The following is a 26,251-nucleotide window of genomic DNA, read 5'->3' on the forward strand; positions in this document are numbered from 1 at the left end:
CTTGAAAGAATATAAAGAAGTTTATTAACAGAACTAAAAGAAGAAAAAAAAAATCATACCACACCTTCAGAACTCTTCTCCTCCCCCCACCTTTCTCCCTTCTCCCACTGACAGCGTAAAAAGACAACCCTTGAGATGTTCAGTCTGTTTATCACTTCCATAATAACCTTGTTCAGTCCATGTAGGAAGAGGAGTCTCTCTTGCCCATGCTATGAAAACATTATCACAACGAGACAGCCGCCCAGGTTGGTTCTCTGCTCGCATGTGAGTCCCTTCCCATGACTTGCAGCTTTTCCCACAACTGCTTTTGAGGGTCCACTCTTGAAATTACCGGGGTACAATTTTAAGGTTGAGCCATTCAGAAACAAAAGTTCTCTTCACCCATCTCTGGGAGCATTTCATCTCTAAGAACAGAGGCCCTCCTCTTTCCCTGGGAGCAAAGGGTCCTCCTCATCTTCATCTCTAGGAACTGAGGTCTTCTCCTTTCCCATTTGGAGCAAAAGTCCTCATCGCTTCCATCTCTCCCTGTTCAAACTTCTCATTAAATTACAGCTGCTTCAGCATCTGCCTATCTCAGTGCAGGTGCTTTTGCTCTCAAGTACAAGTTAAACGCTCCACCCCCCCATGCCTTCATGAAATTACAACGGGTACTCTGATACATCATAGCTTCACAACTGAATTTCAGCTTTAAGCATCTCCTCTTTCTCTTCCCTCAGGTTTTCAGCTCTCCACAGCACTAAAAGGGTTAATCTCACCTGGGATTAAGAGTATTGCTGTTGGACACATGACCTCTGCCGGACAGCGGTGCAGCTTCAGCTGAATCTTGGCCGCCCTGGAGAGGGGGAGCCGAGCTGCTCCGGCTGCCCACAGCAGGGCTGGGGGGGGGTTCCGCAGGTGGAACAGGGCCCATCGGCTCCAGGATGGCCTGGCCTGGCCTGGCCTGAGCAGGGCCTGGGCCGCGCCCACTGGCCCCCACATGGGGCCTGCAGCCACCTGTCCCAGCACTGGAAACGAGACAGAGCTCTGCCTGGGGTGTGTCTATTCTTAAGTGTGGATCACAGAGACAGTCACAATTTTAAGTGGCTCAAAGAATTGTCAAAACTGGCCAGCTGATAGGTTCTGCTAGGTCACAGAGGAAGCTGTAAGCACCCCTTTGCAAGAACATCACTTCCAGGACTATGCTTGCTAATCCATGACATAAATAAAAAAAAAGTGCAGCTAGCACAATCCATGTGGAGTCTGCTTAAAGGTCGAGTGTAAATGTATACCATTAAGTAGTCTCTTCAAATATCAAAAGTAGTTACCATGTTTAAAGGGCAGAGGATACAGTTATCAGGAGAAAAAAGCCGTCCTTCAAAAGGTAGGTCCTGTTCTATGGAGAAAAGTAGACTTGACTGAAACCACTGTAAATAGGCCCACAACATTTCTGAAGAGTGACTTGCTAAACACACAAACCTAATAACTGCATTCACTTAGCCTAGAGGGTAATTGGTGAACTGATGGTGCCAACACATGACAGAGGTGTAAAAGGAGCAGTTCTGGACAAGAAAGCCATTGCAGGAAACCTGAATATGTTATTTGCCTCAATAATCAGTAAGGGAGAACAGCGAGGTTCCTATATGAGACCAAAAGTGTCTCCAGGACTGCATCAGGTCACAGTGTCAAAAAAATATTACACTTGGAACAGAGGGGATTCCCTCAAATATGAAATTCCCAGTAATGGCTCAGTGGAATCAATTATTTGCACTGACCTCAGTACCACAGGCAAGGAAAAACAAGATGAAAATATGTGAGAAAGGCTCAGACCTTTACCTACGGACCAGTAAACCAGAAGTGCTGCAGCAAACAAACTGGTAGAAGCTATGAAAAGAACCAAATTAATGTGGGGAAAAATATGTCCCTCAGAGAGGGGTTGACCTGATTGTTGTAGAAGACACTCATGCCCCCAAACCTGCTAGAGCCCCATGGAGGGATCGGCATGTTCATTTTTATGAGGAAACCCCAACAGCCCAGTTCAGTGTGCACCCTCCAAGGCACGACTGTGTCCTGCCTACCTTATTGAGAGACCCAGCTGTGTTAGAGTCACCAAGATCTACTGCACCCATAACTAATATTACAGAGCTTTGCTTTTCTTGTTGGATGGAACAGAATTCTCTGTACTTCTGACTTATTTTGAAAGCTGCAAGCCAAACCTCATATGTATCAATTAGACTGTGAAAATGTACTGCTGGAGTTGCCTATGGATTATAACTTAATGATAGATTGCTTGCATGCTGTAGAGAGACATAACAGAATGTTATTGCCATTGTTCATCCTTTGGAATTCAGTCTGAGAGTCTGAGCTTGTTAATCAGCAGTTCGTCCTGCTTGTACTCGCGAGTGCTCAGTGCCAAGAGTGAATTTCCTCTCTATGCTTTTGCACTGGAAGCTTTGCCAAAGGTCTTTTGTTCACTATGTCAGTCAGCTGTGCTCTTGCCTTAATTGTGCCAGTAACTCATGTCTGGAGATTATTCATTCTGCTCTGGTGCAATGAGCAGCATGTCAGCCTGAAGCCGGTGGAGACACTGGATCTTGTGTACACCCAGGTCAGGTCTGGGGACACCAAATGTGATTCTGGACCTTTTTTCAAGTGCAGCCCTGAGCAAGGGGATTTTGAAGGTGTGCTAAGTTTGTAAAAATGCTTATTTCTGGATACAAAGTACAAGGTATACAATAACTCATGTTGTCTGAGTGCTCCTGCTGTGCAAGATTTGATCTCATGATGAGATTTTTTCCAAGAGGTTTGTTTAAGATCATTACCAAGAAACTATAAAATTACTGTCAAGGAAATTATTTTTAATAATATCTACTACGAAACAGTAGCTACACCAAAACTAATGCAACTTTTAACACAAGTATTTTTTTGTGTGTCTAGGGGTGTTAGATTATGGCTGTACATAACTTTGCAAAACCAATTGCATATCATGGGCTAATTCTTTTAAAGAAAAGATCAGATGATCAGCTACTCTTGGCCAGATTGACTATCTTGCTTTACTTCTTTCTCAGAAAAATAATAGAAAGAGCATGAAAGAAAACTCAGTTAAGGCAAAATTCCCAGAATTTAAAAGAAAAAATAAAAATTAAATCATAAAATGACAGAATGGTTGTGTTGGAAGGTACCCTAAAGGGACATTTTCAATTATGTCAGGCTGCTCAGAGCCCTGTCCAGCCTGGCCTTGAATGGATCCAGATCTCCCACTATGTTACTGTTTGAAACACCTCTCACCCTTCCCATGTCTGCCCAGCTCAGTACAAAGTCCTGCAAATGAAAAAAAACTCGAGATCCCCCAAAAAATAGACACTGGCTGATGCCTTTCTCTCCTAAAGGAATTGATGTCCTGTCCCAATAAAGGTTTAAAGCAAGATAATGTTTTCATTAGCTATTAAAAGTTTGCATGAAAACAATATGGTACTTCTTTTTTCTTGGTTTTTTTTCCCCTTTCCTTTTTTTTTCTGGGTTTGTTTCTTGGTTTGCTTTTTTTTTTCCACAAAACTACTTTTGAAATAGTCTTTTGTTGGCATACATGCTGTTCAAACTTATATACTTGATAAAAACTGCAATAACTAAGGGGCAAACCTTACAAAGTAGCTCATGAGTAAATGGAATTTAATGGGGTCAATTATCCCCACATGCTTGTGTGCAGGTTTCATTAATATTAATAAGTGGTAGACATGCTGTTGAGCTGAAGAATAGGTTGTCACCGGCCTCTACACGCTGTTTTGTGTGTGCTGATTTAGAATTATTCAAGAGAACACATTCATTTCCAAATGTCTAACATGTCAGTGGCAGAAAGACCCACATTTGCCCATTATACCTGCAAGATACAGAAAGATTGAAAAAAATAGGTTAAACAACTGAAACAGCACAGATTCAGTTTGTGTGTTCTCCATAATGTAGACTCACATTACATGCATGTCTCTCTATAAATATTTAATGACATGGAAATGAGTATGTAGCAGGCTGGGTTCTTCCCTCTAAGGGTTAAGTTCCATTTCTGCAAATTGGTTTGTGCCCTATTTCTGTTCCTGTGTCTCTGTGCATCTAGACATTTTCTTGGCATCTCTAACTCTTCTGAGGTTTCAGGAGATCTTTGGAGATTTGCTAGTAATTGACCTGTTTGGATTGCCCATGACTGGCATTTGCTAAAAGATAATAATACAGTCCTGCATTTTGTTGTTAAGTGCTGGTCGTGTTATTAACTTGTGGCCAAACCAGAAGAAAGGCTCAGGAGACATCATTTTCCCTCAGACAACTTCATTTGGTTCTTACTGTAATCTCCATTATAAATGAAGCACTTTGGTCTCAGCTGAAGGGAGTCACATATTCCTTAACTTGTCAGCCGTGTTTGGCCAGTAATGAATACAGCCACTTTGCTTCATTTTTTTAAGCTATTACTGTACACGAAGGGTAAACAATCAACATCACATCAAAGTCAGATGATTTAACCTTCTGCCACTTCTCTAACCACTAAAGAGTTCCTGCCAGGGCTAGCTGAGTATTGGAACATGTGTAAATGTTTTCTGAGAAAACAGAATTATCAAATGAAGGAAACCTGATGTTTTCTCCTCAGAAAACAGGAATAATTAATAAGATTAGATCTACCAGATCCCAAAGGAGTCTGAATGAACCCCATTTGGTTTAGTTTTATCATGTAGCAGGAACAAATCTTGCCCCCAGTTACAATAGCATAGTTCTGGAGGAACCTTCAAGTTTAGTTCTGCTATAATTTAAACTGCTACCGTCTCAGTGTAACACATCTGATTTCAGCAAAGTTCCTCATCTTTAGCACCATCTTTAATAGCCAAGAAAATTAAAAATGAAAATAGAGTCTGGAAACAATGAATTAACACTAGCCAGATAAGCATAGGGAATCTACTTTGTGTAATACAAGAATTAAATACTGCTGATCTTTGCAAGTAGCAATGACAACTCAAATACAATGCCTTGGGGCCTGCAATAACCTGGAGGCTAATTAACTGCAGAGAGGGCTTTTTATATTATGCTTTGTATTAAATAAATTCAGCACAAATCCATGGAGACCAATAAGCATTTTTTAGGCAGTCTAGCTAAATTTTACCCTAAAAGTGATCAAGCTACATAGAATTCTGGCTTGTGAGATGTCTGATTAATGTATTGTCCTCCAATAATTTGGGTGCTTAGGATGAAAATAAGAGCAAATAAGAGATGGAGATAGAGGAACTCTTCTGTTCATGACTTTGTATCTCTTTAAACATAGTACTAGTAGAACTATATAGGAATTTTACTTCAGGGGTTTTAAATACTGCCCTAAAATGTGTCATCATTTTAAAACCAGAAGCTGATATCATCAAGTGAGGAAAAAAGGAAAAGAGAGGAGGCATAGCTTAATTTTAAGGCTCATCCTAGTCCCCCACTCTCTCACCATCTCCCAGTGACCCCCAGAGAAACATTCCAGCAGGATACAACCACAGTGCTGGAAGGCAAAGTGCTGGGCACAGTAGGGATATCAGCAGAGAACCTCTGGGGGGAAAATAAAGTCCTGCTTTTTTCATAAAACATCTGATCACAGTCAGCCACAGGGGTGCATCCAGATTTGTGTGCAGTAAATATGGCATCAACTAAGCCACTGAAAAATGCATACTAGAAATGAATGATTTCTATTTTGGTCTCAAGGAAATGTTCAATTTCTCTTTGTAGATGTCTTTGTCTTCTTGTCATCCTCTCCCACACGTACTCAAGAAGACTAGAAGCAGAGACAAGGCACCTTATCTAATTTGCATACTTGGCTTAAAAATAAGATATTGTTCATTTTTTTATTTCCAAACCAGCAGGTCTGTGAATCAGAACTGGTGAGCTAAGTTTTATGTTATTATGGTGAACTAGGCACTCTTTCTGAACACTTCTCATGCAGTTATAATACATTCAACACAGCAAGCTGGGGAAGCAAATAGAATCTGGCTTGAATCTCTTTAGAGCCTTCAGGTTAAAAAAGTTTCCCAGTAATTCTCTCCATTAAAATAGTAAAACTCCTTAAAAGAAAATCTGTCTCCTTCCAGAGGAGGTGTCAGGTATGTTCACCACCACTATGTGGTGCAGTCAGTGATGTATTGAGAGATCTGAAATATCAACAGGAGCACCTCAAGCACATCAGCATAATCTTTGCAAGACAAAGCAGGATAAGGCAAAAAGGACTACCAGATTATCTGATATCCTTATCCCAAATTTGAAAGAAAAGGAGTAGACACTGGTGGGGTTCACAAAATTATAAAAAATAAGCCTGTCCCTCATATAGAATCTTTCACACAGACACTGGCACTCTCTTTTGGAAAAATGAAAATTAGCCACCAATACAAGTTTGTGTTTAGGACCTTCACAGAATAACTGCAGAAATTTATGCAGGGAGTAGATCAGAGAAACCTTATCTCTTCTCAAGTTACAACCCCACTAATAACTTGTCAGCCTGCATCAGGAGGGCTTTATTCACGAATTAACACACAAGCTGTTTGCCATCAGCCAGCCTCAGCTGTTCACAAATGGAGGCAGGCTGGTTTCACCCCTCATTCTCCTAGGTTTTCTTACATATTATGGCTGAGGCAAAGTTGTCACGTTTTAATTTCCGTACAGTCAGAATGGAAAAACAAAGTACCAGAAAAGTAACAAGGATTTATATGCAGCTTCCATTTTTAACCATTGGTGCTTGGGGTGTTTTTTAAGATTTCTAGAAGTTTCTCAGAGTCAGGGTTAAGATAAATGCACTGATCCCTGGAATTCCTGTGTTATGCATTGTTTGCACTGTTGCTCTGTCTTGACAGAGAGGTCATCATGGCATCTCCCTGCTGACAGCATCCTGCATGTCACCACTGGCAAGGTTTTGGCTGAGGCCACTGGACAAAAACCAACAGATAAAACCATGATTCCAAAGTTTGGTTGTATTTTGGGGTTTTTTTAAATGAAGAGCTGAATCTCATTAATAAATGTATGGCTTTCAAAAAAAAAAAAAAAAAGAAAAAAGACGAGAGTTTCTCCTGTAGTCAAGAAGCTTCCTTAATGAGATCCAGACAGATTTACATTTTTTAAAAGCACAAGACTTTGGGGTTTTTCCATTTAAATCATCAACTCCTGCATAAATTACATTTGTAAGACCCACTGGCTCCAATCAAAGGGTATTTAAGAGCCTGTCTGACTGAGTTATGAAAGGACCAGGTAAGAGGAAGTGGAAAAAAAGGATAAGCTATAGAATATCCATTAATAAGATGACTAATATTACTACAAACCTGATTTCCTACTTCTTTGGCTTCTTTCATGGAGATTTAAAGATAATTGTAGCAAAGGCTCAGGAAGAAAAACTAAAAGAGACAAATCCTGCAAAGAGAAGTCTTATTTACAAATGTTTAATATTTCTTCTGGCTTATTGTAAATAATTTATGAGGTGCTTTTCAATATTAAAGTTCTTCGTTAGTTCATTGGAGACATGGTCAAGATTAGTAATGAACTAATTGTCATAGAAAAGAATTTATTGCTAACAGTCTCCAAAAAATCAGCAGTTTGGCTTCTGTGGGTTAAAATGAGGTAATGTAGCAAAGTCCTGACTTATGAGGAAATAGTATTTTAGATCACAGACAAATAAGATTAATGCTATATCCCATGCTGTGCTGAAAGGGATATCTTGCATGGTTAAAAAATATATTTAAAAACCATCTAATTTCCTTGGGTTTTCCTATGTTTTACCTTTTTCTTTTTTTTTCACATAAATGTTTCCTGTTCCAATAATGTAACTTTTCCTTGTCACATAGCTTGCATTTTCCTCAGCTTCAGTAACGAAAATTAATTAGCTAAATTTGCTTTTCTAAAAGCCAACTTCTCATGCAGATTTTCACTCAGGACTGGAAATTAGGACTTTGAGGACAATATCATGTAGGGTTTTGCTTCTAATAGATGGAAATATTTCTACCACTTTTTTGTTTTCCAAAATCTTGGTAAATATTGTCCTTGAATTGATCTGGCAAATTGGTTCAAACTGAACTTGTAGAAAAACAGGAGCTCTTTCAGGGTAATGTTTCATTTCAATACATTTTCACATAGTTTTTTTGGTTTGGACAAATAATCATCACTTAAGGCAGTTAATAACAGATCTGTAGGCAAGGCAGATGGATCTGAGTAAAGCAAGAACTTCCCTCACTGGCTGCTGTACCTTAGTCTTTGAAAAACTTTTACAACAAATTTCAGCCCAAAATCAATTCCAAAACAAATACCAAAAGGCTTAATTAATCACTTTGGTTTGATTTGTATGTGTGATTCTGTTTTAAGCTGGTTGTTTTCCATCTGGTCACAAACACCGTGGCCTTTTTCAAGTTGTGAACATCAAGAAATCTGCAGAAATTAAAACTATGTATCCAATTTGAATTTTTCATATTTTTCATCTGTTATTTCAGGCTCAGAAGTATTAAATAGCCTCATGAAAGCATGAGGGCCCCAATTTTCTTCTGTGATTCGCCCAGCTTGGACATAAGAGAGCACCTAAGTCAAGAGATTCAAATAGAAAATACTGCTGGATAAACTGTGATAAATGAGACTTCACAGTGATGTATTGGAGAATAATATATTGTAAACTGGAAAAAGTAGGAGGAGATTCAGCACATGGCAAAAATCAATCACTAAAAATGCATATTTATGTGAAGAGAAACCCCAAAGCTTTTCAAGTTAGTTTTGCTTTATCTGTGGATGCCAAGAAACACCAGGCAATCTACAGTTACTGATCTTCACTCTATTAAAAAAAAGGGGCCATACAGTCTTCTCTGGTAGCCTATAGCACGGTAGGAAACATTTTTATACAGATGTAAGATGCTACTCATGAATAAATATTTCAATTTTAACAGAAGGGGTTACTTCCCAAAAGAAAATATTGTATTACTAACCTTCTACTAGAGTTTTTGTGTTTCATCTTGGCTACAAAGCAGTCATGCTGTGCCACAGCCAGGCTCCGCCCTGGTGACACTGGCTCACAAATACACTCCTGTTTTGCTTGCTTCCTGCTGCTCCCAGAGCAGTTCTGCCTAATGTCACCTTTTTTTTTTTTTTTTAATTCAGAACCACCTTTTTTGGTTACTTAAAGGAGAATTCCATCCCCAAAGCCCCACACTGATATTCTCTGTACCTCCACAGCTGTCATGCCACTAGCTCCACTTCCAGGGCACTGACTACTGATGCAACAAGCAGGCAATTCCTCCACTCCCACAGAGTGACCAGGAGAACCAGAAAGGTCTCTTGACTATATTACCTTATGGCAAATTCAGAGACTTGGACCCTCTCTCATGTTCACAAGACCTAACCACTTCCCCATAACTGTCACAATCTCTTTAGCATTTGGAGAAAATTAAACTACATGCAACATGGCAAGATCAAATACTAAAAGGGCAATTTTTAATTTAATTACTGTAGACATAGAAAAAGGAGTTCTTTAAGGAAGTCTGTCAACTAAGAGCTATATATAACTCTTGAGGGATTCCTTAGTGATTTTCCTAGTAAAACAGATTTCCTTTAAAATACACTTGTTTGCTACACGGGGTGGAATTATTGTAAAATCAAACAGTTACTTTTCAAAAGTCTGATCTGATGTGTGATGATAACAGAGCGGATAGTAAATACACAGCCCTTAGTTTGTCGTATTGATCTGAGAAACATGACTGGGCATTGCAGAGCCAGTGTTTGTATCTACTGAGAAAAGGGCCAGGATGAAGTGTTAACTGCTAGAGTTAAAGCTCTTTCTTTCATTGATTTCAGTAAGCATTTTTCCAGATCCAAAGCCTTTCTATTAAGTTCAGTGCTCTTTCAGTCAGGGCTGTGTTATCCATTGAAGCCAAAGAACAGCAAAGCCTGTCTGATCTTTTTGAGATCTGGCTTCAGTTAAATAATCCAGTGGACCCTTCTCTGAATTAGCATTGCAGAATATGTGCCAGCAGAGAGGGGACTACTCAGCTGAGAGTTACCTGGGAGTGCTCCAGAACAAGGAAGCCAACAGATCATGCAAGCGGCATGCAGCCCTAATTTTGAGCTATTACAAAGTAAAGCAAATTTCCTATCTTTCATTTCTTTCCAGACTTAGATCAATTTATTTCTTCTTAGATTTACATTCCCATTATTTATTTCTGAATTTCTATATTAAAAGGAAAAAACGTTACCTGTTTTAGTGCTTAATTTTTTTAAGAGCAGCATTACTTCTATTGAGCGACAACTCCAATCTGCACTGTTGTGAGCATTAGCAGAGGATCTGGGAAGAGACATTCAGAGGGATGAATTCAGAGGTGATAGTGTAACATAAACTCAGGAATAAGACCCACACACACTTTGTGTTAAGGTAAACCATAAAAGAAAGGAGCAGAAGAGGAAAAGCAGTTAAGTGAATGGTATGTAACACCTAATCTAAAGCACATTTATCTTTCCTTCAGCACACACAAAACTTTTGCTTAGTTTCTTTTTATAGTTACTGAATACTGTTACCCACATTATCTGAAGTTGGAATTTACTGTGTGGGGACTTAAAACCTTACTAAAATCTTAAAAATAGGCTTTGTAATAAAAATATTTAATAATTTGCAACATACACCAACTCTTACTCTCCTACTATGTTCATCACATTTTCTCCCGTGAAGAATATCATGAATGTATGCCAGCCACAGAAATACATTTAATGTACATATACCAGAATAACAGTGCTTAAGCACCTTCTTACTACTTCAGCTCTATTTCATATACATGGGTATGTTTGCTCAGCAACTCAGCTTCTGAAAGACAAAAATAAATTTACTCATTTCTACAGCTGTGAAAAGATTTCTGAAATATGGAAAATTTTAAGAGCTCCTTCACTGAAAAAAAAAAAAAAATCGCAGGATTAAAGAAATCCAGGGAAAGAGAAAAGATTAACCTAGAAAAGGCAAACAGGCAAGAGAATAAATCTGAGCTTCATTGTGGCTTTCCACTTCAACAGAGGATTCTTATAAGGCCCTGGCCACGGTGCTCAAGCTCTCACAGGTAGGAGGACAGGGGTGGGCATATGTCTCCAATGTGCACAGCAGCCTCTGTGACATTAGTCAGGGCCACGGTGCAATTGTTCCAAGGAGGAGGAACACGTGGTCTGGCACAGAACCGCATTTTTCTCTCCGCTTTCCTGCAGTTACCGCACGGAGCACAGGAGTCAGAGATGCCATGGCACCGTAATGGAAATAAATGACTCCGCAGAGCCAGCAGCGGGAGGTGGGAGCAGGAAGCATCCTCATCCCAGCCTCAGCGGCCACGTAAATCTGTCCCCGTCAGGAGGGCTCCGGGAGGCGCTGGCACCCGCCGCTCCCCGGGAGTCAGTGAGAGTTCAGGTGCTTACTGTGTCATCAAGCCTGACCTTCAGATGCGACACGGCCAGCACGTTTGTTTTCCCACAGCAGTGATTGCTTCAGTCAATTATTATTGCCCATCCTGGAGTGCAAACACATAAGGATTTGATTTACAGTGCAAAATATACATCCTGAATTTACTTCCTCTTTTGTTTTTGGTCTGCCGTACCGTCTCCAGCTTAAAGGGGTGACAGCAAATTATTTCATAGGTAAATATATCTACATATGAGGAAGGCTAAATATCAGTCATTCAGGGCATCCTGAGATGAACACTCCATATACCGTTGGATGTGTTGTGTCAGATGTGACAATATATTTAAAGGGTTTTGCATTTTGTTTTAAAGTGCTCTTTTGTCTGCTCCTACCTAAAAAAAAATCATTAACAAATTTGTTGATTTGGCAATCTAACCATTAAATCCAGTTTAGCACAGATTTAAGATTGTACATTCAGTTCTTTAAGCAATGTTTAGGTATTACCAATATACTGAAAGATAGATGAGACAGCCTCATGGTAATACAGCTTTTAACCTTTCCTCTCCTCTACCATGACGGGGGAGAATTACAGTAAATGATGGTTACCTTGTCTGCAGTATGGACAATTGATTTGACCTCACTGCATCTGATGCTCTAATGGACTTCGTGGCTGAATCCCTGGAGATATAAAATATGTCCAAGTGAATTGGGGCAGGTTAAAGAACGGACCTGCTTTTCATGGCTGGCTCAAGCTGTAATAGATCTCCTGGTTGTTCTGAGAAGAAGATTAAAAATGATCAATATCCAAATCATTAAAAGGAAAGTGGTGGCTTCTGTAAATCTACCTTAGCTATATTTTTCTCCCTGCTGAATGCTGGGGGGGAGCCTAGGTTGGTGACATGAGTTTCTATAACAAATGTTTGCTTCTGTTCACTTTCTTGTGGCATGGTCCCTGTTATAGTAAGAATCAGACACTCGGGTGGCCTGAATCAGCATTGCTTTCCTGAAGTCATGCTTGTTTGCACCACGAGGAATCTAATGTTTAGTTAATATGGATAAAATGCCAATACTATTATATTTCTTGGACCAGCAAATAAAGGCAAGGACAGATTTCAGAGAATGATGGCAGCTATGATAACTGAATGTCCTTACAACTCTGCTAGCCCCAAATAAAAGGCCAAAACCAAAGGTCTAGTTTAGGGAGGGGAAAACAAAAAGATTTCCCTTGGCTCCTCTGAGCCCTTCATTTGGCAAAGTGTAATTCAACATCTTTTTTATCCCTGCCTACCCTCTCATAGGGGTATGTTTGTGCTCTTTTCCCAGCAGCCTCTCTTACGTGAGCTTGTAACATCCCACAGGTCAGAGACCTTCCTCTCTGCACACAATGTGCCAGGCAACTTCAGTGGGATTACATACACCTACACTTCCTCCACTTCCTGGAAAAAGCCCAAGCCTTAAGAAGACAGCTGTACCACTGTTCCATGGCTGGCACACATACATTAAATAATTATTTAGTACACTTGAAATCCAAGAGAGCCCCAATCTTTAACCAGCCAAGTCTGACACTGTTGGGATCTGATATTTCCATTTATTTATGACAGAAATAAGAAGTAATCCCAAAGTCTGTATTTGAAGATGCAGTCTATTTTCCTACTTTTGAGAAATTTAAGGACACTGGAATTGGACTGACCTAGCTCCATTCCATTAAATTGAGTGAATGTGAAAAATATTCTATTATGAAGGAATAGGTTTTCAACAAATTGAAAAAATTTCCTTTTTTTTTTTCCCACTTGTTTGTTGAACAATATTTTCCTTTTGTTTTTCACGTTGCTTGTTTAAAAATATGGATATGTAACAGTAGCCTCTGTAAGGAATGTCTATTTACCTACATGTATTATCTATCTTATATGAAGAAAAGTAAAGGCACTTTACAAGCTCTTTGCTTTTCTCTGGGGTTGCCTATGCCCTGTGGCTTGGGCTGAGCTGAATGCCTCACATCCATGAGGAGAAGAGAGAACAACTGCTGACCCTCAGATCCAGCTATTCTTGTAGCTGGAAACATTGTCAGGGGCTGCAAGCATCAAGCTGTCTGAAAGGCCAAAGTTGAGCACTACATTATTGGAGTAGATGACACTTTATTCTTATTCTTCAACAATTCTAACAACTTCGAGTCCCTCGCTGTCCCTTTATGAACACAGATGTCATTTTGATGGGGGGACAGGCAAAATGACAAGAAGGTGACCTGTCAGTGAACTCAGGAGCAGGTGAGGCCTGTCAGCTTCTAATTTCAAACTGGTGTCAGTCCTGAGGAATGGCTGGTATAATCACATTTGTAACTGATCCCCTATAAACTCTGCAAACATTCCCAGTGTGCCTGTTATGAGTAATATGAAATTAACAATTCGTGTTTATGACACCAGACACCAAGAGAATCAAGGAAATTTCAGTAACAGGATCAGCTCCGTCTGTCTTCCAGAGCAGAACACCAAAGTCCCCCAGTCGTAGCCAAATTACTTTGTGCTTATGTTACAATAGGCATTGTTATTTATTTTAAAGACAAACTTTTGTAACTGGGTGTAAAGTGAGGACCTAAGAACTAACCCTTAGTTGAAATTACTCTTTTTAAATTTCTCTCATTCAACCTCTGCCTTTACGATGTTTATGATTTTTAAGTTGAAATTTGGAACCTGACAAACCACACACATACTTCTATCTCGAATTTTTTTAATAACTGAAGGGAAGGCTCTGTGTAAATCTCTCTCAGACACATAAATTACCAGCTGCATGAATACTGCCATTAAGACATGCAGACAAGTGTAAGGGGTGGGGACAGGGCAGGATGCCCGAAAGAGGTGGAGTCACAGAGAAAACAAGACATTTGTTCACTGAGTAACTTATCCTTTAATTAATATTAATTAATTAATATTAACCTGTCTTCACTGTAGCTGAGCAAGAATGAACACCACAACTTAGCTTGTCAGACTCCCTTGCTTCTCTGGCATCAGGAAACTTTGTTTCTACAAACTAGACCTTTTCTTCCTGGTTCTGTGTTACATTATCTGTAATTTTTTTATTAGAAAAAGTCAAAATTGCAGTATGTGAGGCTAGATTTGAATTAAAATCAAATACAATCTTGAACCCAACCTAATTAACAAAAGACAGGTACAACTGCAAATGGTCCTTTTGGGGACAATGACAGCCCCAAACCCAAGAGGAAGACTAGGGTGCAAAACTCACATTCATTTTGAGCGTATGAGAAAACATAGGAGCATTTTGTATTGCTGCTACCTGAATCTCAAGAGCTTATCCTGTGCAGCTTTAAAATGCACCAGAAATAGCCCATCACACTTCTGAATCTTGAAACCTTCCAACTGTTCTCCACCACTCAAAACCTCATGTCAGCATCAGCCTTGAATCCTGAGGCAGGGGCTACAAGCTGTGCACACTACCATTGATGAGGTCACCTCTGGACCCGTAATACAATGGCTCACTTTAAATCTGATGCACAGAACAATTTTTTGGTGTTTGGACAGGGCATATAGAACCTTGATAAAAATGCCATCCATTCAGAGCTTTCCTAGAACCCAGTGAAATATGTTTTTGTTTTCCTCCTACTTACATGGTTATAGTTCAACATATGGTTTAAATAGAGAAAATTAGGACAGTTTGGGCTTTTTGGTGTTTGGGGTTTTTTTAAACAAGTCAGAATTTCTGTAGACTAACTTCAGAGGGTTTTCTACCAGGAAACCAAGTGGGGAGAGGAACAAAAACAACCCCAACTAGGTTCCCTTCTGAAAGGAAAGGTAGGAAGTGGAAGAACAGGACAAAAACCTTTGTTGAGCTGTTCAGAGTAGACCCTGATCTTGAGGCTGTTCCCCACACACAGAAAGGAGCTGCAGAGCACATCTCTTTTCATGACGTAGCTGATGGTATTTTGAGCACTCAGGTCCTGCACTTTCCCCCACAGCACCACTTTCTGTGAATACAATTACTTTCAGGGCACCTTCGGTTCTCACCAGCTTCAGTTTTGAAATTAAACAAAATTAGTCCTTTCAAGGCAACTGTGGCACGCACAAGAGTATTTAAAAGCAAGAAAGATGGAGGTGGGGAAAATGAGACTATAAAGAGGTATCCCCATTTTTAAGACTATTAATCTGTGTTACATTGGGGGGGACCGGAACAAGGAAGGCTGCATCACAACAAAGAGTTGAGGCATTTGAGTTTGCCTCCATGTCATGCTGAACAGAGAGTAGCATCATTGCATTGGCTCATTGCATGGGAGATACCTGTGTATAGGTCATTCCACTGGCTGGCTTGGATGTGTGACTGGTCCTATCTCACCCAGCTGCTCTAAATGTTGGCTTAGAATGTTTTCTTCCTGACCCATTGAAATTATAATTAGCTCTACAAAATGGATTAGCAGAGCATACTGAGACCACAACCGAAAGACTTAGAAACTAGTCTGCAAAGTAGTTTCAAATCCTTGCCCTGCTTGATTCCCTCTCAGGCTCAGTGACTGCTATTTCACAACTCATTGCACTTTGCTGGCTACAGGGCACCCACACGCAAATACCCCTATCATGGAATAATTCCTTTTTTTGCTATATACAGAAAGATCACCACATCTGGGAAACTTTCCCCTCAAAAACAATCCATTTAAAAAGTAAGTTTAAGTTCTCGTGACTCAGTGTTTTCTTTAAAAATAAGAAAAAGCATGTTTCAGTCAAAAAACCTGTAATCAACTCAAACTGAAATGGCAAGGTTTCCCCTGCCCTTGGCTGCATGGCAACGTGTGTGCAGCCCCAGGGAATGCATCAGCACCAGTGCAGTGACCCAGTGAAAATCCTGGAAGCAGGCAGACAGCATTAAAGTCATGCATTAAGGAATGTTTGTGTATACTTCTGAGGCAAATTACAGAACTCCCCAGAAATATCTGCAATGTGATGGCTTAGGAAAACCATGTGGGAATTGTACCTCGGACAAGAAATATGCCAGTAACAGAACTAGTGGCTGTATCTTCCCCCTGGAGCTCACCTTCTCTTCTTAAATCCCCAGGAGCCAGAGCTGCAGAGGCAGAGGGGGATACCCGTGGCACACAGCCTTTCCCATTTCCTCTCATAGGCACAAGTCTGCAGAATAACGATACAGATTTATTCGAAGGAGGCACTGTGGAAGCAGATCTGGATGCATGTGGCAGGGCTGGAGGCATCTCACTGTGATTAGTCAGTAGTGAAACAAGTAGTTATTTATGTTGCACACATCTAATGAACGAGAATTAGTCATGGCTCTGATTCTTGCGCAGCTTATCTAATATTGGAAAGGAAACTGCACTGTTTTTTCTAATTCAAAGAGGCTGGGTGAAATAAGAACTGCCTTCTGCCTTTGACTAAATATTAGAAAACTGGTTTCCATGTTCAGAAGCATCTGGGTGTATTTTTTCATATTCTTTCCTTCTCTAAGTTTTCCTGACTTCAGTCAGGAGGTGAAATGCCAGAAATATCCAGAGATACCCTACCAAAACAGACGGCTCCCCTGCGGGCATTGCAGCCCCGGCGGGTGTTTTTCCAAACCACCCCTGAACTCTGAACCTCCAAATCATTTACAGATCCCTTCCATGCAGAGATGAAACCACATCACTGCCTGCCTTTTGCAAGCAGAAGTGTGATGGAGAGCCTGGATCAGCAGAGCTCCTCTGCACAGTCCAGCTGCTTTGCAAATGCAGCTCAAGTGACTCAAGGCTTCTGTGGTTGCAGTTGCAGTCACTGGAGCTGGGAACGGAGGAGTTGTCAGACTCTGTTTGTGCTGGATGCTGTTAAGGTCTGTGGAGCTAGGCACAAGCTGGGCACCCATTAGCTCTGTAATTACCCAAAGAAAACCTTCTCCTTTTTTTCTCAGGGTACAGCCTGAACAAAGCTTAACTAGCCAAAAAACTAGGAGACACTAAATTTCCAACTACAAGCACTGTCTGGTCCAATGGTATTTTGTAAGAAACTAAAGCCTCCTGTCGCTGGTGATAAGCTAGTTTTTATTATGAAATATAACAGTTGTATTGTACATGACTGTTCTGTACAATGCAATTTACAGAGCTGCTCTGGTGACTGCTGTCCCTGACAGGGTACCCTTTATAACAGGACTTGTATCGCGTCAACATTTTCATGATTCTAGGAGAGTAGAGAAAGAAATGTTTCCATAATAGAAAATTCGTGTTAGGTAACTATCATTGAAGTGTGTATGAGATCGGATGTCAAAACATTTTTATTGTTAGCTGGTGGGAATTATACTGACTGACAGCAGCAGTTTAATAATTGAGAAGCAGCATAGTTTGTTATTTGAATTGTTTTTCCATTTGCATTTTGAAGTGATAAAGCCTTAGAAATGCACACAGGGTCCCTGCTCTCACTTTCTCAGGTTGGTACAAGAGGAATGACTGATAAAAGAGATTAATAAATAATGCTTTAACTTTGTCTTGCTACACGGTGCCAAAGTATCCTGGCCTATTAACAGCATAAGCAATGATCCTACATTGTTAAAATGAAGTTAAAACGAGATTGAGCTCACTGTTAAAATGAAGATGAGCCGCAGTACGGGGTGTTTTCCGGACCCTCGTGCCCAGCTGTGGTTCTGTTGCCACGGGCCGTCATTGCCGCTGCCGGCCGCAGTTCCGGCGCTGGCCGCGAGGTGGCGGCCGAGGCGGTGCCATGGCCCGCAGGCCCCGCGGTTCGCTGGGCCGGGAGCGCTTCGGGAAAAACAATCAACCCTCTGCTTCCCGCTTCGCGATGTCCTCCTGCTGCGCGGCTTCCAGAGGCTGCCAACAGTCGGACTGCTCCTTGTACCCTCTGCTCTACAGGCAGGGGAGAACCATTCCCTCAGAATTTACTGTGCTGTCGTTATCTTCACTTGAAAACATTACCTGCTATCACACAACCACCCTGAAACATCCCCAAACCTTTTGACTTGAACCTTTGCCACCCACGTGTATGGCCACTTACCAAAGTCTCTCATATGCCCTACTCAGAAGAGGGAGGCTGTGACACCCTCTGCCTCGGGCTGTGATGACATCCCCATCCACGTTTAGGTTTTCCACATTTATTTTACTTCTGTTCTTTATTTTAATCCCACTAAACTATTTCTTCAATGTTTTTGCACCTTGCTTCAGCTTAGAGACTGCAACTGTAAACCAGCATATCTGAAAGCTACAGAAGCATTTAGGACAGGAGCCTTCCCCTGAGCTGGATGTGTTTGTCAGATTGTCAGCGTGCACAGGACTTTGCCAAGGAAGTGATGGGAACTACACTGTTGACACAGCATTAATGTTTCTTGCTTCCTGTCTGTTCACATCATTAACCCACGTAGCTGTATAATACCCTTGTGCCAAAGTCACAAAAAACTGGCTTAAATACCTCTCAGAGGTGCTGAGGTGGTTGAGCCCATCCGAATTTGTGTTTCCACAGCAGCCTGCTCTGGTGGGATCCCCACTTTTCAGAACAAAAGCATGCTTTTTACTCCATCTCCAATATCCAGTATGTTCTTAATGGTCTTTTAGATTAGGTCTCAGTTGCCAATAGGCTTCAATAGCAGCCTAAACTTGGAGCTATTTGGGTCAGAATGGTTTAAGGGTAACATCATGGAGGTCACAGGCTTCTGCCTGTGGCTCCGGCACCATAAAAAGCAGTGACAGTGCTCAGTGTCAAGATGCCCTGGCAATGAGAGCAGCTGAGGACTGCAGCTAACCCTGGATTCAGAATATCAAGGCATTGAACAGCATTACAAAATACTAGACGAGAAGGTGGGCAGATAAAAAGGAAGGGAAAGAGAAAAGATAAGACATGGAGAAAGAAAAATAGTTGAGAATATATAGGAGAGTTAAAAGGTCCCGATCTGTATTTTTTGAGCCTATTCATGTGTGTGCACAAGAGCATGCATGTGCATGTCACCCCAGCACATGACCATAGGAACTGCTGCTGGACAACAAATAAGAAAAGAAAATGTGGGAGGAGATGATGAATAGAAGAGGAAAGTGGTCTAGAATAAGGAAGCTTAGTATTTTTTGTCTTTAAAGACTGGACTTGCATGAAGTCTTACACATGGAAGAATTGATTGTTTTGAAAATAAATACAAAGATTCACTCCTGGGTAGAGCTATTTCAAAGTAGTAAACCAGCTGGCTCTAAAAATGTTTTTGAACAGTAGCAGTGAAAAACTCTTAATGGTAGCACAAATAGGCAGCCTTAATGAATTCAGTCCTTGCTGGTAAAATACTGCCGTGCTTTTCAAGTCAAAATTTCAAACTGTTTTTGTTTGTTTGCTAGGAGTTCATCTCCCTTTTTTACTTGCATTTAATCGAATGGGATTTTGGTTCTGCCTGTCATTTTGAAGTAGACTGGAAAAGAGGGATAGGCCCCTGTGAGAAATGAATTTAACAACCAAATGCTGTCCCTGAGAAACCAGAGCAGTGCCTCTGTGCCGGGGGGGACCAGAACAGAAAGAGAGGAGTGAGAAGGGAGGGTCTGTATGCTGCTCACAGGCTCAGCTCTTGCCCAGCTCCCTTTTGGTCTTTATAGGCCACTGGCAAATTTTTTTAAAATGTTCTGAAATCTTAGAGCTTTGAAAGAAGCTTGTCCACAAGTGTCATGTGGAGCTCTGGGTGGTAGATGCTAGCTGTCCCTTATTTCATTTATGTGCCTAAGGAAAAGCTATCACCTTGTAAATATGGCATCAGTGCCAAGTGGTCAAGTTCTGGTTTATCTCCTCAGTTCTGTCCAGGTTTCCCCTTAGAAAAACTAAACAAAATCCTGTACTTTGAGTGCTGTTCACACACATGAAGTTTCAGTTTGAAGTGAATTAAAATCACCAGTGGATCTGTTCAACACGTGTTAGGCTCTGCCTCAGTTGCCAGGAAGCCTTATTTTATGTCAAGGGGAAATTTGGGGCATCTTTTACTGGTTTCTCTAGTAAGAAGGTTGTGTCCTAGTCCCACTGTCCAGGAGTACAAAAGCCACCCTGCTTGCTCCCAAGGACAAACCCTAGAGAAACAGGCCACTCATTCAGATATCAGTTATATCCACATCCAGCAGATTGTTTCCTTACCAGGAGATACCAGTTTTAGAAGAATTTGATTTCAGAGTTTGAAGCAGTTCCACAGACCACTTGGGCTTAACCTTCAAATGCCTTAGATAGATATGAGCCTTGAAAATGACCCTCTGCACCCTGGGAACTTTTGTGGGGAAAAAAAAACCACCCAGGGGGTATAGCCTTGACTATGTTGCTGAGTCAGTGAATTGCAGTGCTCCAAATTGCCTGAAGATTTAGTTAACCATGAGTAAGTTTCCTTCAGGTAGGAAAATATAACAGTAATAAGGATTATAGTTTGTGAAAGTTTACGTGAAATACATACATGTGCATATATTTTTAATAGGAAAGGAAAAGGAGTCTAGAGATGGAAGAGATTTGTAATCCAGTGTCTGCTGTCTGGGAAGAGCAAGGAGCTGAGGAGACATATCCAGGAGCAGAGCCATGCTTCTGCAGTGTTGCTCAGAGTCCCAGCACTACCATGCACTCTGTGCCACAGGAACATCCCAGTGCACCCCATGAGGCTGCCGGGAACCTGACAGGGAAAACAGCTGGAGCAGCTAGAAAGCCCATCCAGTTCTCATTGGCAGCATTTTCAGCACTGCAAACAATTGTTACCTGAAATTGCACCATTGATGCTTCAATGTAAAATGCCCAGAAACAAGGAGAGACTTTGTCAGACCTTCCCAGCAGCACTAGGGTAGAATATGGATCTGGGATAAGTGTGATTTTTGTCTTAGCTACGGCTGATCCCAATATTATGCAGGCAACCACCCTTAATGAGAGATAGGGACAATAAATTTTGTGACTTTGTTTAGGCAGTGACATTTCGGTATTGGGGGCAAAATGCTTCACAAAAGCCAAGGGACTCATTTATCTTTTCATACATCTTCACATGTTCATTTCAAAATACAGCTTTTTTGTGAGCTGTGATACCCATTCCAAACCTGAACAGTTCCTGTGGCTCATCTATCATGTATATGTTTGCAGATCACACTGTGTTCTGAGATCTGCTTTCACAGCATTCAGAATGTGCAGCTGCAAATGGAAATGTAGGAGGGATCAGCACTGAGGGGTTTGCATTTAGCATCGACTACTAGAATCCCAAAACTAGAAATGAGCCAGAGGAAACCAGCAGTGCTTTGCTTTGCATATGCTTATGGCCCAGGAGCAAATCCAAGGACCCAGGTCTGATTTCCCAATTCTGCACATGCAGTCCTGCAATTTTTTCAATATCTGCACCAAGAAATATGTAGGCGTCTGAGGGTTGGATTCAGATCTGAGATGAATATTTACTTCTATCAATTAGGAAAAGGTTTAGACAAGTGCTCTGTGATCATTACCTTAACAAAACCAGAGCTTTATCTCTAGAGTTGAAAAACTGTGTTTGAACAGAACAATCTGCAAGTCTATTCAAGTTCCTCCAACTCCTGCTGTTTTTAGTACAGGTACCTAAATTGAAGTTAAACATGTGAATTGCATTGCTGTTGTTTTATGTCAGTGACAGAATTTTGTTCCTGTTAAGATTATTTCTACTGTGACATGAAACTGTGTGACAAAGTAAATTAATACAGCAAGAAAGTCAAACTGTCCATACAAAATATGTTGACATAGCTGCTCTATCTTCCTAGCCTTTTCTTTCTATATTTACTTATTTGTTGTGTTCCTTCCTGTAACATGTTTTGGTCACTCTCAACAAAAATCCTCATTACAATAGGGTTTTATCAAATTTATGCCAGCTAATTTAATTTCAGGCAGAAATTGAGCCTTGTCATCACTGGCTAATTCTTGCAGCTTGTCTTATTTGAGACACTAATACAAGGAAAATATTTAACAGTACTTAGAAAATTGTTTTAGTAGTAGATGCATGAATTTGAGACCAACACAGTGAAGTTCTGTAAAGCCTACAGCAACTTCATGATCACGAGTATTTACACAAGCTGACTAATCCAAGAGCTTTCACCAGCCAGCCAGTCAGACATAGAACACCCAGCTGCTGTGGCTGGTTTGTGTGGGGTTTGTCTTGTGAACTTGGAATCCTTGCCACAACACTCTCGTAATCACTCTAGCAGTAATTTCAGACAAACTGGTCATGAGATGATAGCCTCAAAGCACAAAAGAAGCTTCAATCTTTTAGTCAAAAAGCATTTTCTCTTTTCTCTGAGGGCTAATTGCTCTGTGCAAGTTCTTGACTATGAATAGCTCACCCTGCCTTCTAACCCAGACTCCACGGTGCTATGAGCTGGCCCCATAAAGCCATTCCCACACAGCTCTGCACTCACCCACTGACCCAGACACTCATTGCTACTCTCAGTGGGGTACTGTTAGCCCAGCCCTACCAGCGTATTGGACAAATCTCTTTTTTTGTGTGTGTGTAAACATATTCACAGATATATTATTCTCTGTTATTTCGTCAGAGAACAGCAGACACATGTTTATGTAACTGTCTGTGTGATATCTGAATACCTCAGTGTTCTTTGGGATCATACTTAGGCCAGTTTGTCAAAATCTGGGGGAAATACCTCCCTTTGCATCATTTCACCAATTAAATGCCTCACCCTTGCATTTGTTTTCTTTTGGGAGTGCAACATAAACTTGGGTGCAATTGAGCCTCTGTAAGGTCCTGCTTTACTCATGGAAACCAAATTAAATGCATATATTAGCCACCATCGATCCACTTAGGACAGGTTAGACTGAAGGGTAGATGTGGTGCCAGTTTCTGTATAGTCCATATAATGTGTCCATCTGCACAGAAGTCACCCAAATTGTTTAGAGCTGCTGCACAATCCATATTTTGAGATCCAGCTGAGAAGCCTCGATTTCGTACCTATCAGGAACTGAATCCAAACGTGCATTTCATATCAAAGCATGTCACCCTGTAACACTGCTGTAATTCATGCAAGTCTTGTGAATTTATATTTCCCCAGATAAAAATAAATATAATATTCTTGGTATTTGTAAAACTACACCAATACAAAAAACCCACAAAAATCCCCTAAACTCCTACTATACCTTCATTGGAAAAACTGATCTTATGACTGGGCTTGTAAATGTTCTTGATCTTTTTGCAAGGTTGCATGGCAGCATATGGGGCTTAGAATTCCAGCCTCAGGGTCCATCAGGGCTTTAACGTTTAACAAGAAACTGACATTTGTCAGTCACATCTATTGTAAGTTTATGCAGCGTATTTCCCCCAGCTATCAAAGTGGACAGACACTGTATTAACAGCTCTACATGTCTCCAGGTACTTTTAATCCCTTTCCTCCCACTCCATTCTTCATTCAGGCAATGAGCTTCAGTCAGACTCACCTCAGTGGCCCAGCACAGCAGTCTGCATTTAGAGGCAGAAAACCTGAATCTTCGCACTGCTGACCTTATTGTTTCACAGACAATCACTTGATTGCAAGTCATCAGGTTTCAGCAGTTCAAAGAAATCAACCTCTGGAAAACAAAAGCAGAAAGAAGGAATGAACCCATGCACAGGACCAGGGCTCAATTACAACTGAACAGACAAACGTGAGACTGATGTAATATAATGTGGATAAATAGTAGTGAAAAGAGCTTCTCTAATCTCTCGTGTGCAGTGTCAGAACACAGCCAGCCAGAAGTTTGCAGCACACCAGTGTGCCTACATGGCCTGCAGGGAAGGCAGTGCTGGCAAGGGCCACAGCAAAGGCTGGGCAGGACAGCTGTCCATCTCCAAGGTCTCCAAATGGAGCAGTTCTGTGTTTCACCCTGTGAGCCCATGTCTACCTTATGCTTTGGTGTAGAGAGAACAAGAGGCTCTCCCTGAAGAAGAGCCAGGGTGGAAAACCATTTGAGAGTGTGTGAACACATCCTCCGCATCCTCATCCAGAGCCATCGCTTTTCTTGTCCCACAATCAGGTGAGTCCAATTAGAAGACATCCAGCAAAGAACTTGCTCCACCCCACCAGCATCCTGCAGCTCTCCCTAGAAAATTTGTCATTTCCACAACAGAGTCAATGAAGATAAATATCTAAAGTTACATAGAATTTACAAAGGTTTAGACTAACAGGGGCAGTTTGGAGAAGGATACCTTTGTGGGTTTATAAACAACTGCTTTTCTTCTACTATTCTTTATAGTTTGTGGTATTGCATGCAGTAAGAAGAACTTGGAGACATCAGTGTTATATGGCACTTGGACTCAAATCTAATATAATTTGATATTAGACTCACCAGGGCTTTAGAACTCAAGTGAGGCTGTGAATTTCAAGTGTATTTTTTGATAAACTATTTGCAAAAAAGATGTATTCCAAATGTTTGCTCATTTAATTAGAACATAAAAGATTTTTCTCTTTGACTGGAGCTTGCTTCTGACCCTTCTTGCCTGTGTGTGGTTTGTATTGTTCTTGGCTAATGAGATATAGGATATGTACTAAACATTTACACATTAAAGGCATCCTTCATTCAGCATGAAGGTGTTGATACATCAAGGATACCTCAAACATGCTGAGATTCCAACAACTTGTCAGACAAATTAGCACCTTACCAATCGGGGGTAAAATTGAGTTTCACATTTCTCCCTGGTGGGAAGAAAAAAAATCAAAAATCACTGTAGCTTAATGGTTTCTTTGCAAATAGGAACACAAAAGGCTTTATCACCTCTGTAGTGTAAATTATAGCCCTCACCGACCATCTGATTTTTAATTCATTGGTTTTAAATGATCCCAGGCAGTTCAGAGCAAATCCATTGTGTCTTTCCTCTCTTAGAGCAGACATCTTCCCTCTTTAAGTTCATATCTTTCACAATTATTCAAAATTTACACTTCTGTATTAAAATGGAAGAAAATGAATCTCAAATCTGTGTGCTTCACTAGCATATAACTGCCAGAGGGGTTTAACCCAAACTCTAAGGAATGTGTGGAATTATGGGACTGAATTATGGCAATTAAACTAAAAAGATTACATTTTTTTAATGTTTGTTTTTCAGCTGACTAGCCCTTAAAAGAAGCGCTCAGTGCTTCAGATTGCTGACACTCTGCCTGAGACAGTCAGGACACCAGAAAAACCCACAGTCGGATAATCCAGCCTAACCAGGTATCCCAAAGCAATAACTGGGTCGGGAGCAAGGCTCAACCTCAGGTGCTGTAGACACTACAGCAGGAACCAATGACCATTCTTTACCCATAAGATGCAAACCATTTATATCCTGGGGCGATCGTGACAAATTCCTGCCTGCATAAGATTTGGGAGAGGGGGTTACTATCATAAACCTCTAAAATAAGAATTATTTATGCATCAAAAGGGCTTGCTTTAACTTACATACCTGACCTAATCACAAACATGTATTTTCTAAGATCATGAGATCAGCCAAAGAACATCTAATCAAAGCAAGACGGAGCTTAAGGTTTCATAGAGATCAGTTATAAAACAAAGTTTCCCTTCAGCAACTTCTTCGTTCTCAATAATCTCAAATTTAGCAGGTTTTTTATATGTATACAGGATAGATATTTGAGGAGGATTTGCCTGGTTAAAGTTGCTTTTAACTCCTTTCATAAGGCATTTTCAACATAAGAATTTCATTATCAGCCCTTCTAATTTGTCATTAAACCCTAAAACCTAAACGGCACATACATACATCTTTGTTCCACACCTGGGTATCTGCTCAACGGGACTCTTATCCTATGGCCACAGCTTCTCCTTTACTGAGACAGAACACATAAGACTCAAAATCATACTAAACTCATTATGGAATAGCTGCCTGGGAGAAGAATGTTACCAGAAGCATGTATTTAATTCTGAGTGCCACCTCCCCCTCTGCAGGTGTGTTTTTCAGAGTTCTCAGCAC

The 26,251-nt window shown here is 40.7% G+C and overlaps 1 long non-coding RNA gene across 7 annotated transcripts in view; it reads right to left on the reverse strand.

Annotated features, from left to right (window-relative positions):
* Nucleotides 1-1,145: 1,145 nt before the first annotated feature.
* Nucleotides 1,146-26,251, reverse strand: part of LOC116448293 — an 85,771-nt gene continuing 60,665 nt past the window's right edge. For 2 of the 7 annotated variants that reach the window (XR_004241871.1, XR_004241872.1), the window contains exons 5-10: nucleotides 23,752-23,883; nucleotides 16,409-16,503; nucleotides 11,981-12,052; nucleotides 11,410-11,483; nucleotides 10,197-10,285; nucleotides 1,146-3,853 (exon numbers count right to left, since the gene is read on the reverse strand). This is a non-coding gene — a long non-coding RNA (uncharacterized LOC116448293). The remainder of the gene's footprint in view (nucleotides 3,854-10,196; nucleotides 10,286-11,409; nucleotides 11,484-11,980; nucleotides 12,053-16,408; nucleotides 16,504-23,751; nucleotides 23,884-26,251) is intronic. The other 5 variants (XR_004241875.1, XR_004241873.1, XR_004241877.1 and 2 more) reach the window with 5 other exon arrangements.

The sequence above is a fragment of the Corvus moneduloides genome, chromosome 9 (assembly GCF_009650955.1).
Source record: "Corvus moneduloides isolate bCorMon1 chromosome 9, bCorMon1.pri, whole genome shotgun sequence".
Classification (NCBI taxonomy): Eukaryota; Metazoa; Chordata; class Aves; order Passeriformes; family Corvidae; genus Corvus; species Corvus moneduloides.